Raw genomic sequence first — 17,626 nt, forward strand, 5'->3', positions numbered from 1 at the left:
TTGGGTTACCCAAAAAGGGAAGCACATCAGACTAACAGCAAATCTCTCTGCAGAAACCCTACAAGGCAGAAGAGAGTGGGGGCCAACATTCAACATTCTTAAAGGAAAGAATTTTCAACCTAGAATTTCATATTTAGCCAAACTAAGCTTCATAAGTGAAGGAGAAATAAAATTCTTTACAGATAAACAAATGCTGAGAGATTTTGTCACCACCAGGCCTGCCTTACAAGAGCTCCTGAAGTAAGCACTAAATATGGAAAGAAAAATCCAGTAACTGCCACTGCAAATACATACCAAATTGTGAAGACCACCAACACTATGAAGCAACTGCATGAACTAATGGGCAAAAGTACCAGCTAGAATCATAATGACAGGATCAAATTCACACATAACAATGGGAATGCTTCCACCTTTTGCCCATTCAGTATGATATTGGCTATGGGTTCGTCATAAATAGCTCTTGCTATTTTGAGATATGTTCCATCAATACCTAGTTTATTGAGAGTTTTTAGCATGAAGGGGTGTTGAATTTTGTTGAAGGTCTTTTCTGGATCTATTGAGATAATCATGTGTTTTTTGTCATTGGTTCTGTTCATGTGATGGATCATGTTTATTGATTGGCATATGTTGAACCAACCTTACATCCCAGAGATGAAGCTGTCTTGATCGTGGTGGATAAGCTTTTTGATGTGCAGCTGGACTTGTTTTGCCAGTATTTATTAAGGATTTTTGCATCGATGTTCATCTGGGATGTGTTGTTACAAGAACTTATAAGTGATGCCCATTGGCTCTGTGTTCATTGAGAGTTTGAGCATGAAGGGGTGTTGAATTTTCTCTGATGGTTTTTTGAAAAGATTAAGAAAATAGACTGCTAGCCACACTATTAAACAGGAAAAGAGAGAAGAATCAAATAGACACAATAAAAAATGATAAAGGGGATATAACCATTGATCTTACAGAAATACAAACTACCATCAGAGAATACTATAAACACCTCTATGCAAATAAACTAGAAAATCTAGAAGAAATAGAGAAATTCCTGGAAACATACACCCTCCCAAGACTAAACCATGAAGAAGTCGAATGCCTGAATACACCAACAACAAGTTTTAAAATTGAGGCAGTAGTAGCCTACCAACCAAAAAAAGTCCAGGACAAGAAAAATTCACAGCCAAGTTCTACCAAAGACACAAAGAGGAGCTGCTGCCATTCCTTCTGAAACTGTTCCAAATCATAGAAAAAGAGGGACTCCTCCCTAACTCTTTTTATGAGGCCAGCATCATCCTGATAGCAAACCTGGCAGAGAAACAACATATCCATATCTACAAACATCTGATCTTTGACAATCCTGACAAAAACAAGCAATGAGGAAAGGATTCCCTATTTAATAAATGGTGTTAAAAAATTTGGCTAGCCATATGCAGAAAACTGAAACTGGATCCTTTCATCACACCTTATACAAAAATTAACTCAAGATGGATTAAAGGCCGGGCGCGGTGGCTCACGCCTGTAATCCCAGCACTTTGGGAGGCCGAGGCGGGCGGATCACAAGGTCAGGAGATCGAGACCACGGTGAAACCCCGTCTCTACTAAAAATACAAAAAATTAGCCGGGCGCGGTGGTGGGCGCCTGTAGTCCCAGCTACTCAGGAGGCTGAGGCAGGAGAATGGCGTAAACCCAAGAGGCGGAGCTTGCAGTGAGCCGAGATCGCGCCACTGCACTCCAGCCTGAGCGACAGAGCGAGACTCCGTCTCAAAAAACAAAAAACAAACAAACAAAAAAAAGATGGATTAAAGACTTAAACGTAAAACTGAAAACCATAAAAACGCTAGAAGAAAACCTAGGCAATATCATTCAGGACATAGGCATGGGCAAAGACTTCATGACAAAAACACGAAAAGCAATAGCAACCAAAGCCAAAATTGACGAATGGGATCTAATTAAACTAAAGAGCTTTTGCAGAGCAAAAGAAACTATCATCATAGTGAACAGGCAACCTACAGAATGGGAGAAAACGTTTGCAATCTATCCATCTGACAAAGGGCTAATATCCAGAATTTACAAGGAACTTAAACAAATTTAGAAGAAAAAACAACCCCATCAAAAAATGGGTGTAAGATATGAACAGACACTTCTCAAAAGAAGACATTTATGTGACCAACAAACATATGAAAGAAAGCTCATTATCACTGGTCATTAGAGAAATGCAAATCAAAACAACAATGACATATCATCTAACGCCAGTTAGAATGCCAATCATTAAAATGTCAGGAAACAAAAGATGCTGGATAAGATGTGGTGAAATAGGAACGTTTCTACACTGTTGGTGGGAGTGTAAATTAGTTCAACCACTGTGGAAGACAGTGTGGCAATTCCTCAAGGATCTAGAACCAGAAATACCATTGACCTAGCAATCCCACTACTGGGTTTATAGGGATTATAAATCATTCTGCTATAAAGACACATGCACATGTATGTTTATTGCAGCCTTATTCACAAGAGCAAAGACTTGGAACCAACCCAAATGCCCATCAATGATAGACTGGATAAAGAAAATGTGGCACATAAACACTATGGAATACTATGCAACCATAAAAAAGAATGAGTTCATGGCTTTTGCGGGGACATGGATGAAGCTGGAAACCATCACTCCCCACAAACTAATACAGGAACAGAAATCCAAACACCACATGTTCTCACTCGTAAGTATGAGAACACATAGACATAGGGAGGGAACCATCACTCACCGGGGCCGGTTGGGGGTGGGGGTCTAGGGGAGGGATAGCATTAGGAGAAATACTTAATGTAGATGACGGGCTGATGGGTGCAGGAAACTACTATAACATGTGTATAACTATGAAACAAATCTGCATGTTCTGCACATGTATACCAGAACTTACAGTATAATAATAAAAAACGAATGAATTATAGGAGGTCCTCACCAAAAGGAAAAAAAAAAAAAAGAATAAGTGTAAGTTCCTACACTTCCACTCATCAAAAATATGTTTCAACATATATCACCTATACATACTAAAATTTAGTAAGGAAAAAAGTCGTACTCTGCTCATCATTAAACCTTATCTGACTTTTTCTATGTATTTGCCTGAGTATTCTGAGGGATTCTTGAAAAGTATAGTTAGTGATAGAAGTGAGATAATAAATAAGAGTTTTATGAGATGGGCCTATTCAAATATTAAAATGTACTTCTATGTCTTAAATTTTACTCCTGGAGGTGTCTATTGGTAATGAGAATTTGAAAAAGTAACATTTGATTGTCTATTAGAGTGCTTTTATACATTTTTAACAATATCACCTAACAGTTACTGAACACTTACTATGCATCACATATATAATCTATTTTTATACACATACACATTTATATACTACAGACAAGCTGTTTAATCTTTCTAATAACACTGAGGTAGGTAGTATACTATCTTCAGTTTACAGATGTGGAAACCGAGGTACAAAAGCTTAATCAACATTCCCAAGGTCACACAGCTTACATGGCTCATAAGTAACAGGGTCAGGCTATAAATCCAGGCAGTCCGACTCCTGAGTCATAATCTTAATTGGTAAACTATACCAGCTCTCATTCTTCCCCCATTAAACTCAAATATGATGCCTGAACTTTATATAATTATTACTTTCTTTTTAAAGTAACCACTATCACACAGACACAGCAAGTGCTCAATGTTTGTAGCATTAAGACAGCATTCTTGGAAAATATAAAAATCCCTGTTCCAGAAAAAAATCAATGATGATGAAGTATAAAATGTTAAATTTTATTATATATCCACTAAATGCACTTAAAATAAATTAGGTACAGTTAATGCTAGGATGGCCATAAAATTTGTCATTTAAATAGTGAAAGGCATAAACCAGGACTCTCCCAGGCAAACTGTGATACATGGTCATTTTTGTTAAAAAAAAAAAAAAAAGGGATATAATTACTCTTGGAGTAAAATTCAGCTAAGTTATATATGACTAAGTTACATTTACAGATGTTCTACAGGTACGTTAACTTACAAGATGGTCAATTTAGACTGGTCAAAAAAGACTGACTTACAAAAGCAAAGTAGATTATCCTGATGTGTAGCTCAAAATGATAATGTAGTAAATGTCACCCTGTCATAAATACAAAACAAAATTTTATAATCACTGTTTCCTAAGATATTAACAGAATGCTGATTAGTTCAAAGATATTATTAAAGAATGTTGAACTCATCAAATGACTTCATAGCAAAAGTATCAATATTTTGTTACTTTCTTTAATGGAGGCTAGTTTTAAGAGTACATAATATATTTCTTTTTAACCTCCCTCAATATTATATAACAAACTCTCCTTCACTGAATGAAAAGCAGAGGATGAATGACAAATGAAAGAGAAAGTGCCATTATCTGAGGTATTAAATAATACTCCCTAAATTTTCTTGGTAAATAAGAGAAAAATAAGCTCATCTATATTTTAAAAAAATTTGTCATTTTCATATGAATAACTTTTTTTTTTGAAGTAGATATGTTAGTGCTGGCCAGTTAAAAAAGAAATATACTGAGCTATGACAAAAATAATCACTTATACATAATCAGACATTTAGTTAGATGACCTAATTGGAAGAAAACCATTATTACCCAAAATTACTAATTTAATCTAACTTGGACCTCAAATATTTTAAGTTGGTCCATTTCTTGACTTTATTTTTGTTCCATTGATTTATTTCTTTTTCTTCAGATTTTAAGTTCTGGGGTACATGTGCACGATGTGCAGGTTTGTTACATAGGTAAATGGCTGCCATGGTGGTTTGCTGCACAGATTAACCCATTACTTAGGTATCAAGCCCAGCATGCATTAGCTATTTATCCTGAGGCTCTGCCTCCCCTGATCCCTGTAACAGGCCCCAGTGTGTATTGTGCCCCGATATGTGTCCATGGGTTCTCATTGTTCAGCTCCCTGATAAGTGAGAATACTCAGTGTCTGGCTTTATGTTCCTGAGTTAGTTTGCCAAAAATAATGGCTTCCAGCTACATCCATGTCCCTGCAAAGAACATCCATTTATGGCTGCAGAGTATTCCATGGTATATATGTACCACATTTTCTTTAACCAGTCTATCACTGATGGGCATGTGGGTTGATTCCATGATCTTGCTATCATAAATAGTGCTGCAGTGAACATATGCATGCATGTATCTTTATAAGAAAATTATTTATATTCTCTTGGGTATATACCCAGTAATAGATTGTTGGGTCAAGTGGTATTTCTGGTTCTAGTTCATTGAGAAATCACCACACTGTCTTCCACAATGGTTGAACTAATTTACATTCCAACCAACAACGTAAAAGTGTTCCTATTTCTGCACAGCCTTGCCAGCATTTGTTGTTTCTTGACCTTTTAATAATTGCTATTCTAACTGCTGTGAAATGGTATCTCATTGTGGTTTTGATTTGCATTTCTCTAATGTTCAGTGATGTTGAGCTTTTTTATCTATATTTCTGGCTACATAAATACCTTCTTTTGAGAAGTGTCTGTTCTTGTCCTTTGCCCACTTTTGAATGTTTTCTTTTCTTGTAAATTTAAGTTCCTTGTAGATTGTAAATACTAGGCCTTCGTCAGATGGATAGATTGAAAAATTTTTCTCCCACTCTGTAGTCTCTCTGTTCACTCTGATGATAGTTTATTTTGTTGTGCAGAAGCTCTTTAGTTTAATTAGATCCCATTTGTCAATTGTTTGCTTTTGTTGCAATTGCTTTTGTCATTTTTGTCATTGAAATATTTGCCTGTTTCTATGTCCTGAATGGTATTGCCTAGATTTTCTTCTAGGGTGTTTATAGTTTTGGGGTTAACATTCAAGTCCTTAATCCATCTAGAGTTAATTTTTGTATAAGGTGTAAGGAAGGGGTCCAGTTTCAATTTTCTGCATATGGCTAGCCAGTTCCCCAGCACTCTTTATTAAAGAAGGAATCGTTTCTCCATTGCTTGTTTTTGTCAGTTTTGTCAAAGATCAGATGGTTGTAGATGTGGTCTTATTTATGAGTTCTCTATTTTGTTCCACTGGTCTACGCATCTGTTTTTGTACAAGTATCATGCTGTACTGGTTACCGGAGCCTTGTAGTATTGTTTGAAGTCAAGTAGTGTGATGCCTCCAGCTTTGTTCTTTTTGCTTAGGATTGTCTTAGATATTTGGGCTATTTTTTGGTTCCATATAAGTTTTAAAATGGTTTCTTCTAATTCTGTGAAGAACATCAATGGCAGTTTAGTGGGAATACCCTTTAATCTATATATTGCTTTGGTCAGTATGGCCATTTTCTTGATTTTGATTCTTCCTAACAATGAGCATGGAACGTTTTTCCACTCGTTTGTGTCCTAATTTCCATGAGCAGTGGTTTGTACTTCTCCTTGAAGAGGTCCTTCACTTCCCTTGTTAGCTGTATTCCTAGATATTTTATTGTTTTTGTAGCAATTGTGAATGGGAGTTCATTCATGATTTGCCCCTCTGCTTGCCTCTTGTTGGGGTATAGAAATGCTAGCAATTTTTGCAGATTGATTTTGTATCCTGAGATTTGCTGAAGTTGCATCAGTTTAAGAAGCTTTTGGGCTGAGATGATGCGGTTTTCTAGATATAAGATCAAGTTATCTGCAAAGAAAGAAAATTTGACTTCTCTTTCTATTTGAATACCCTTTGTTTTGTTCTCTTGCCTGACTGCCCTGGCCAGAACTTCCAATTATATGCTGAATAGGAGTGGTGAGAGAGGGCATCTTTGTCTTGTGCCTGTTTTCAAGGGGAATTCTTCCAGCTTTTGCCCATTCAGTATGCTATTGGCTGTTGGTTTCTCATATTATTCTCTTAATATTTTGAGGCATGCTCCTTCAGTACCCAGTTTATTGAGCATTTTTTTTTTAACATGAAGTGATGTTGAATTTTATCAAAGGCCTTTTCTGCATCTATTGAGATAATTGTGGTTTTGTCTTTAGTTCTGTTTATGTGATGAATCACAATTATTGATTTGCATATATTGAACCAACCTTACATCCTACGGATGAAACCAACTAGATTGTGGTGGATAAGCTTTTTGATGTGCTGCTGAATTCAATCTGCCAGTTTTTACTGATGATTTTTGTGTTGATGTTCACCAGGGATACTGAACTGGAGTTATTTGTTGTTGTTATATCTCTGCCAGGTTTGATATCAGGATGAATCTAGCCTCATAAAATGAGTTGGGGAGGAGTCCCTCCTGTTTGATTTTTTGGAATAGTTTCAGAAGGAATGGTACCAGCTCCTCTTTGTACCTCTGGTAGAATTCAGCTGTGAATCCATCTGGTCCTGGGCTTTTCTTGGTTGGTAGGCTATTACTGCCTCAATTTCAGAACTCATTATTGGTCTATTCAGGGATTCAATTTCTTCCCGGTTGTCACAGGAGGGTGCATGTTCCAGGAATTTATCCATTTTTCTAGACATTCTAGTTTATGTGCATAGAGGTGTTTATAGTATTCTCTGATGGTTGTTTTTATTTTTGTGGGATCACTGGTGATATCCCCCTTATCATTTCTGATTGTGTCTACTGTCTATTTGATTCTTCTCTCTTTTCTTCTGTCTAGCTAGTGGTCTATTTTATTAATTTTGTTTTTTTAAAAATCAGCCCCTGGTTTTGTTGACAAAAGGGTTTGTGTTTCTATATCCTTCAGTTCAGCTCTGATTTTGGTGATTTCCTGTATTCTCATAGCTTTGTGTGTCTTTGCCCTTGGTTCTCTAGTTCTTTCTGATGTGATGTTAGTTGTTAATCTGAGATCTCTCTAGCTTTTTGATGTGGACATTTAGTGCTATAAATTTCCCTCAACACAGTTTTAGCTGAGTCTCAGAGATTCTAGTACATTGTCTCTTTGTTCTCATTAGTTTCAAAGAACTTCTTGATTTCTGTCTTAATTTCATTATTTATCCAGGAGTCATGCAGGAATAGTTTGTTCCATTTCTGTGTAGTTATGTGGTTTTGAGTAAACATCTTAATCTTGAGTTCTAATTTGATTGTGTTGTAGTCAGAGGACTGTTATGATTTTAGTTTTTCTTTTTTTTCTGCATTTGCTGAGGAATGTTTTACTTCCATTTGTGTGATCAATTTTAAAGGAAATGCCACCTGACAATAAGAAGAATGCATATTCTGTTGTTTTTTGGTGGAGAGTTCCAAAGATACCTATCAGGTTCTCTTGATATAGAGCTGAGTTCAAGTCCTGAAGGTTTTTGTTAATTGTCTATCTTGATAATCTGTATAATATTGTCACAGGAGTTCTAAAGTCACCCACTATTATTGTGTGGGAGTCTAAGTCTCTTCATAGGTCTCTAATAACTTGATGAATCTGGATGCTCCTGTATTGGGTGCATATATATTTAGGATAGTTAGCTCTCCTTGTTGACATGAACCCTTTAACATTACATAATGCCCTTCTTTGTCTTTTATCTTTGTTTTGTTAAAGTGTATTTTGTCAGAAACTAGGATTGCGACCCCTGCTTTTTTCTGTTTTCTATTTGCTTGGTAAATTTTCCTCCATCCTTTTATTTTGAGTCTATGTGTGTCTTTGCAGGTGAGATGCGTCTCTTAAAGACTGCATACCAATGGGTCTTGACTGTTTATCCAGCTTGGCATTTTGTGTCTTTTAATCGAGGAATTTAGCCTATTTACATTTAAGGTTAATATTGTTATGTGTGAATTTGATCTTGTCATTATGATGCTAGTTGTTTCTTTTGCATACTTGTTTATGTGGTTGTTTCATAGCGTAACTGGTCTGCGTAATTCAATGTGTTTTTATAGTGACTGGTACCAGTTTTTTCTTTTCATATTTAGTGCTTCCTTCAGGAGCTCTTGCAAGGCAGGCCTGGTGGTGACGAACTCCCTTACCATTTACTCATCTGAAAGAGACCTTATTTCTCCTTCGCTTGTGAAGTTTATTTTCCTCAGGTATGAAATTCTGGGTTGGAAATTCTTTTAAGAATGTTAAATATTGGCCCCCAAGCTCTTTTGGCTTGTAGGGTTTCCACAGAGAGATCAGCTGTTAGTCTGATGAGTTTCCTTTTGTAGGTGACCTGGCCTTTTCTCTCTGGTTACTCTTAATGTTTTTTCTTTCATTTTAACCTTGGAGAATCTGATGATTATGTGCCTTGCAGCTGATCTTCTGGTGGAGTATCTTACTGGGGTTCTCTGGATTTCCTGAATTTGAATGTTGGTCTTTCTTGCTAGGTTGGAGAATTTCTCCTGGATAATATCCTGAAGTGTGTTTTCCAACTTGGTTCCAATCTCCCCATCTCCTTCTGGTACCCCAATTAGTTGGAGGCTTGGTCTTTTTACATAGTCCCATATTTCTCTTAAGTATTTTTCATTTGTTTTCATTCTTTTTTTCTCTATTTTTCTTTGCCTGTCTTATTTCAGAAAGATAGTCTTGAAGCTCTGAGTTTTCTTTCCTCTGCTTAATCTATTCTGCTATTGATACTTGTGATTGCATTGTGAAGTTCTTGTATTTTTCAGCTCCATCAGGTCACTTATGCTCCTCTTTAAACTGGCTATTCTAGTTATCAGCTCCTGTTACCAGCTATTACGTTATCATGATTCATAGCTTCTTGGCATCGGGTTACAACATGCTCCTGTAGCTCAACAAGGCTTGTTATTACCCACCTTCTGAAGCCCACTTCTGTCAATTCAGCCATCTCAGTCATTTGAAGGGGAAGAGGTCCTCTGGCTTTTTGAGTTTTCAGCATTTTTGCCTTATTTCTCATCTTTGTGGGCTTATCTACCTTTCATCTTTGAGGTTGCTGACTTTCGAGTGAGGTTTTTGTGTTTTTTTTTTTTTTTTTTTTTTTTTATGCTGTTGTTTTGTGTTGCTTTCTGTTTGTTGTTCTTTTAAAAGTCAAGCCACTTTTCCATAGAGCTGCTGCAGTTTGCTGGGGTACTGCTCCACACCCTAGCTTTCATTGATTTTCCCTTGCCTGGAAATATCACTGGTGAAGGCTGTGAAATAGCAAAGATGACAATCTGCTCCTTACTCTGGGAGTTCTGTCCCATGGGGATACTGACCTGTTGCTGACCTGTATGCTCCTGTAGGAGGTGTCTGGAGATCCCTGTTGGGAGGTCTCACTCAGTCAGGAGGGATGGGATCAGGATCCCACTTTAAGAAGCAGTCTGGCTGCTTTTTGGTAGAGCAGGTGTGCTGCATTGGGGGAACCCTTCCTTGTCCTGACTGCTTGGCCTCCCCAGAGACAGCAGGCTGGAAAGACTGAGTCCAACGACCTGCAGAGATGTTGCCTACCCCTCCCCCTGGGGACTGATCTCAGGGAGAAATCAAGAGTTCTGTCCCAATAACCTTGGCTGGAGTGGCTGAAATTCCCATAGGGAGGCCCCACCCAGTGAAGAGGGATAGATAGGGGTCCCAGGTACAGAAGCAGTCTGGCTATGATCTGGCACAGCAGCTGTGCTGGGTTGTGGGGAACTCCTCCTCCTCTGGACTGCCTGGACTTCCCAAAGCAGGCAGGCTAGAATGGCTGTTGACTGAACTGCAGTAACTGGCGCCACCCCTCCCCCAAGGGGCTCCATCCTAGGGAAACATCAAATTTCTTCCTCTATAACCCTGGCTGGAAGTGCTGAAGTCCTCCAGGGAGGACCTGCCCAGTGAGGAGAGATGGATTGGGGTCCCACTCAAAGAAGCAGTGTGGCCACAATCTGTCACAGCTGCTGTGCTGCTTCATCAGGGACTCCTCCTCGTCTGGACTGCCTCGACTCCCTGGAGCTGGCAGGTTAGAATGACTGACCCAACCAAACCAGAGAGTTGGTAGCCACCCCTCCCCCCAGAACTTGGTCCACCTCAGGCCACTTCCAGCCTGTTGCTGCTGGTTGGCTGGAATTCCAAGCCAGTGGGTCTTAACTTGTGAGGTGCCATGGAAGTGGGTCCCACAGAATGATGCTCCCTGGCTCCCTGGATTCAATTACCTTTCTAGGATGGAAGTATGGATGAGTCTTCTGCCTTGCTAGAATTCCAGGAGCCAGAGTATGCAAAACTCTTGGGTCTTGGGTCTCTGTGTGTGCCAGAGCAGCTGCCCCACTGAGACTCCTGAAAGCTCTATATATCGAACCAAAGGCCCTGGTGGCATAGGCTCATGAGGGGATCTACTGATCCATGGGTTGCCAAGATCCATGGGAGAAGCACGGTTCTCTAGGTGGGGTCACACAATTGCTCACCACTTGCCTTGGCTGGGGGTGGGGGTTCCTTTGTCTCCGTGCCACTCTGAGCGTGGGTCATCATCCCACCCTGCTATTCTTTGTCCTCCATGGGTCGAGTTGTCTGCCTAATCAGTCTCAATACAAGAAACTATATATTTCAGCTGAAGGTGCTGAATTTACACACCACGTTCATTCCTGTCCATGAAAGCTGTGGACTGCACCTACTTCTAGTTGGCCATCTTGGCCCCTCTCAATGTACTCAGGTTTCTTATTTTTAATGTTCATTTTAAGTGGATAAAAGCCAGCAAAACTCCAAATACTTTGAACACACATGAATATAGGAGCATAGCAATTTTCCTATTCTCACAGTATTCAAATTTAATTCCAAATCGAAGTTTGGAAAATACTGATTAATAATTAATCACTTCTATTTTCAATGTAATCATGTGTCTGAGGTAAAACTTCTTTATTATTATTACTGTAAGCATGTTTATTTGGTCAAATGTGTAACAATTCATATATCCTCAGTATAAATGAATAACTTCCATACCTACTTAAGCAATGCCTGCTTTGATCATGAATAATAATAAATAATTATCTCTCAGAAAAAAACAAGGGTAGATTTCTAATTATTGTATTTGCTAATGTACCTTCCTAGCTTGGTTTAGATAGTGTAGTCTTTCAAGAGTATAATTTGGCATGAGGCATTTGAAAACTATGGTACTACTATAAGTTCTAGATGAACTTCAATGTATTATTTTAACTGGAAAACTGCTCTGTAGTACAGATCATGTAAAGGATAATGTATTAGTCCATTCTCACACTGCTATGAAGACAGACCCAAAACTGGGAAATGTATAAAGAGGTTTAATTGACTCACAGTTTTGCATGGCTGGGATAGCCTCAGGAAACTTACAATCAGGGCAGAAGGAGAAGAACAAGCAAGGCTCCTACTTTCCAAGGCATCAGGAAGGGGAATGGATGCAGGGGGAACTACCAAACACTTACAAAACTATCAGATCTCATGATAACTCATTCACTATCATGAGAACAACATGGGGGAAATTGCCCCCATGATTCACTTACCTCCACCTGGTGTTTCCCTTGACACATGGGGATTATGGGGATTACAATTCAAGATGAGATTTTGAGTTTGGACACAGCCAAAATGTATCAGGTAATAAGGTTCTGTATACTTCATGTCCATTACTACAGAAACAAAGTGAGTCAACAATAATACCTTTCTTTCGAGCCTTCAATTGTTAAAGGGTTACAGACCTCTCATTCCTCCATTTAATCTGCATGAAAAAAGCTAACAAATCCTTTTTTCCTCTAGGAAGTTTTCCCTAATGTGAGTGGATTGAAAAGAGTACTAAACTGAAAATCAGTTCCAACTCTGCCACTCATTAATGTGTAAGTTAAATTCTATATGCCTTGGTTTATCTGCAAAATGATGAGGTGATGGACTATTTGCCTTCTAGCTCTATAAATCTATAACCTGTAAATACACGAAAAAAGCATCTTCTATTAAAAGCAACTTCAAGCCAAAATGAAAAATAAGTATTTATGTAAAACCTCACTGCTTACTGCAAATTATAGTCACTCATAATAGGATAACGGCTGTATAAAATATATCAAAAACACTTGCTGTGTAAATTAACAATGCAAGATATACCAGAAGAAATGATTAGCTTATGAAAGTGTATCCAATTGAGTACTCATTATGCTAGATGTGATAGAAAATGCAAAAATAAATATGTTATTTAAGGCTCCCTAAGTGTGAAGAACAAAAATGTACCCAAGTGAATATATGACCAGGCAGAATGTGGTAAGTGCTGTTATAAAGTACATACCAAATAGTAATGGGAAAACAGTAGAGGAAAAGTAGAAGAAACAACAGATGCTGGTGAGGCTGTGGAGAAACAGGAATGCTTTTACACTGTTGATGGGAACATAAATTAGTTCAACCATTGTGGAAGACAGTGTGGTGATTCCTAAAGGATCTAGAACCATAAATACCATTTGATCCATCAATCCCATTACTGGGTATATACCCAAAGGAATACAAATTATTCTATTATAAAGATACATACACGTGTATGTTCACTGCAGCACTATTAATAGCAAAGACATGGAATCAACCCATATGCCCACCAATGGTAGACTAAAGAAAATGAGGTAAATATACACCATGGAATACTATGCAGCCATAAAAAAAAAAAAAAAAAAAAAAAAAAACTATCATGTCCATTGCAGGGACGTGGATGGAGTTGGAAGCTATTATCCTCAGCAAACTAACGCAGGTGAACAGAAAACCAAATACTCCACGTTCTCACTCATAAGTGGGAACTGAACAATGAGAACACATGGGCACAGGGAAGGCAACCACACACACCAGGACCTGGGACTGTTGGGGGAGGGGCGGGAGGAGAGACAGCATCAGGATAAATAGCTAATGCATGCAGGGCTTATTACCTAGGTGATGGGTTGACAGGTGCAGCAAACCACCACGGCACACGTTTACCTATGTAACAAATCTTCACATCCTGCACATGTATCCCAGAACTTAAAATTTATAAAAACATTATACTTTTCAAAAAAAAAAAAAATATTCAGGGAACCATGACCTCACCAAATAGACAAAATAAAGCATCAGGTGCTACATGAACAGGTGCTCAAAATCACTAATCATCTGGAAAATGGAAATCAAAACTGCAATGGGGGCTGGGCACGGTGACTCAAGCGTGTAATCCCAGCACTTTGGGAGGCCGAGGTGGGCGGATCACGAAGTCAGGAGATCGAGACCACCCTGGCCAACATGGTGAAAGCTCATCTCTACTAAATATACAAAAATTAGCTGGGTGTGGTGGCACCTGCCTGTAATGCCATCTACTTGGGAGCCTGAGGTGGGAGAATTGCTTGAACCTGGGAGGCAGAGGTTGCAGTGAGCCAAGATCGCGCCACTGCACTGCAGCCTGGAGAAAGAGTGAGACTCGGTCTCAAAAAAAAAAAAAAAAAAAATGCAATGAGACATCACCTCACTCCAATCAGAGTGGTTACTATCAAAAAAATCAAACGATAAGTGTTGACAAAGATGTGGAGAAATGGGAACCCTTACACACTGCTGGTGAGAATGCAAATTAGTACAGTTATTATGGAAAACGGTAGAGCGGTTCCTCAAAAAATTCTACCATATTATCCAGTAATCCCACTGTTGGATATATATTCAAAGGAAATGGAATCGGTATGTAGAAGAGCTATCTGTATGCTCATGTTCACTGCAGCATTATTCACAATAGCCAAGATATGGAATCAACCTAAGTGTCTATCAACACATGGACTGATAAAGAAAATATGGTGTGTATATACACAATGAAATATCGTTCAGCCATAAAAAAGAATGAAATCCTGTCATTTGTGGCAACATGGATTAACCTGGAGGACACTGTGTTAAGTGAAATAGTCAGGCACAGAAAGACAAATACCACATGATGTCACTTATATGGAGAATCTAAAACATTGTTCTCATAGAAATAGAGAGTAGAATAGTGGTTACCAGAGGATGGGGAGTGGTGGGTGAGGAGATGGTGAGAGATTGTTCAATGGGTAGAAGTTAATCTTTTTAAAAGAGACAAACGAAGAGGCAATAAATAATTTATGTCTGATGGACAGCAAATGTCACAGTTCTCACAACTAAAGGGTACTAGTTTAAGAGGTTATGGGAAACTGAACAACAGTTTACTTTCATGGCTAGTTTAAAACAAAGGTAAGCAGTAGAACTGTTAAAATGTACATGAGATAGTTTCTTAAAAGGTCCTCATAGCTCCTAGAAAAGTTTCAAAGACAGAACTAAAGTCACCGGATCCATAAAAAGGGATTATCTAAGAGACCTTATGAAATATGTAAACAATATCCCTAATATCTTTTTCTATGAGAAGTTTTCCAGATTACCAGGCTAAAAGAGGACATAAGAATAAAACTAAGTTTTAATATGCATTATTACTTAAACACCAGACAGGCCTAAACTTAAAATTCATGGAACATAGAAAATTGAAAATTTGAGCACAATTGGCATTTAAGTCCCCATCTATTTCAGCAGATTGTTTTTGCATTTTTAAAATAGATCAGTTTTATTCTGCTAGTTCCATAAAAAACAATATAAACACAAGCATTCTGTACATCTTGCTAGTGAATTCACATAACGCTTAGTTCCCTAATCCTTTGACCTGCTCAATTTCTCCAGTTATTTTCTGTTGGGACCACTGGCCACAGGAGTGGAGTGAGGTTGGGGCTTAGGAGAGAACAATGTGGCTTTTTGGTATGACTTGTTTTATTGCTTGCCCTTTCAGCACACTCCCATTACTCCTAACCCAAAGTTTGAGATTTAAGCCCTTAAACCTATAGGAATCACCATCAGCTTTTTCTTTTTCTGATTGTTTGTTTGTTTTGCATAGGCATAACTAGGTTAGTAATGGGAGACTGGTATAGAAAGTGGTGAGGAGCCGAGGCAAACAAATTGCTTTAAACACAAGATGAAAATGCTCTATTCTATCCAAACAAAGAATCACCTAATACTGGTGTGAGGCAGTCTCACCTAGCTGTGGAGAAGTCCTTGGAACTAGATCTTAGAAAGACATTTCCAGCTTTAAGTCAGTAAACCTTTTGGCAATGGGCTAACTCCCTTAAAGAAAAATAAAAAATAAAAAAAGAGTTCTACTTTAAAGACCTTGCAAGTGGAGACGGGACGCAGTGGTTCACGCCTGTAATCCTAGCACTTTGGAAGCCGAGGTGGGCAGATCACGAGGTCAGGAGATCGAGACCATCCTGGCAAACACAGTGAAACCACATCTCTACTAAAAAAAATACAAAAAATTATCCAGGCATGGTGGTGGGTACCTGTAGTCTCAACTACTCGGGAGGCTGAGGCAGGAGAATGGCGTGAATCTGGGAGGCGGAGCTTGCAGTGAGCCAAGATCGCGCCACTGCACTCCAACCTGGGCGACAGAGTGAGACTCTGTCTCAAAAAATATATATATATATATAAATATATATATAAATATATGTAAATATATAATATATAGTAAATATATGTGTATATATAAAAATATATAATAAATAAATAAATGAATAGATAGATAGATAAATAAAAGACCTTGCAAGTGCAGAACTTGTCCGACAAAGATTCTTGGAAATGTTAACGGAGGGTAACTGACATGGGTAACTGTGGGCCAACCAGGAACTGTCAACAGCCTGATCTCAGCAGACGTTTTTAAAAGGAACACAGGAGAATCATATGCATGGCTTTAAACATTAAAATTGATCCTTGGTAAACTGTATTTTCTGAAGCATAAACTGGATGACTAGAAAATACATATTTAATGAATAATACTAATAGTTCTAATCACATTACATGGGGAAATTTTGCAAATTACAAATAAACCAAATTGAATAGAAATGAATTTTGGAGTTATAAGGAACCAAAGAAAGATTACCACTCAGTTTTCCTGGCTTCTATTCAAGTGTTCCTTCTACTATACCACACGGCATACTTGTACTAAGGTTAAGATCCAAACAGAATCCCTTGTTTGTTTTTCTAATGTTTACAATTTAGTGACAAATCCCCAGTTTATTTATCCTGACAATGATCAGGATGCTGGAGTTACTTTGCAATATATTCTACAAATTGGCTAGTGTTCTTGAGATAATTAGCACATATTAACTATAAGCAATTACTTTTGTCATAAAATGTGTTCTACTTCAAATTGTAGCTTAAAAGCTTCCGGGACCTAAAAGCCACATGGTGACAAGCGATGAGTTTTCATTTAAAACTTAAAATTTAAAAATTACAAATGTAAGAAATTAGTTTTCAAGCCTTGATTGACTATTTTTTCCCCAAAATAAATAAGGCCAGTTATGTTGAACCTTCACTACCATGACAGCCACTGGCCATATGTGGCTATTAAGTACTTAAAATGTGGGTAGTCCATATTCACACGGCTATAAGTATAAAATATATAGTACATTTTGAAGACTCAGTATGAATAAATATAGAATACCTAAATTTTTATATTGATTAGATGTTGAAGTAATAGTATTTTGGATATATTAGATTAAACAACATATATTATTAAATTTAATTTCACTTAAAAAAATTTTAATGTGGCTACTAGAAATTTTTAAAGTATGTATTTGACCTGCATTATATTTCTATTGGACCACTCTAAGACATCAGGAATGAATATCCAGATGCTACAGATACATAGTCCATTCATTCTCTAAGAAGTTGTTAGCATTATAAAAATTGTCTACATAAGTCAATTTCTGAGTGAAAAGAAAATGATATGGAAATACATGGTAAATCTAGAAATAAATTTTAGTTGGCTTTAAATATATCCTGTTTCCAAAATTTATATTTTTGGTTTTGGTTAA

General features: G+C 37.8%; 1 protein-coding gene across 7 annotated transcripts in view; it reads right to left on the reverse strand.

Moving 5' to 3' along the window:
* RPS6KA6 (ribosomal protein S6 kinase A6) overlaps window positions 1–17,626 on the reverse strand; it is a 130,463-nt gene that overhangs the window by 20,122 nt on the left and 92,715 nt on the right. The window lies entirely within an intron of this gene.

The sequence above is a fragment of the Macaca mulatta genome, chromosome X, assembly GCF_049350105.2.
Source record: "Macaca mulatta isolate MMU2019108-1 chromosome X, T2T-MMU8v2.0, whole genome shotgun sequence".
Classification (NCBI taxonomy): Eukaryota; Metazoa; Chordata; class Mammalia; order Primates; family Cercopithecidae; genus Macaca; species Macaca mulatta.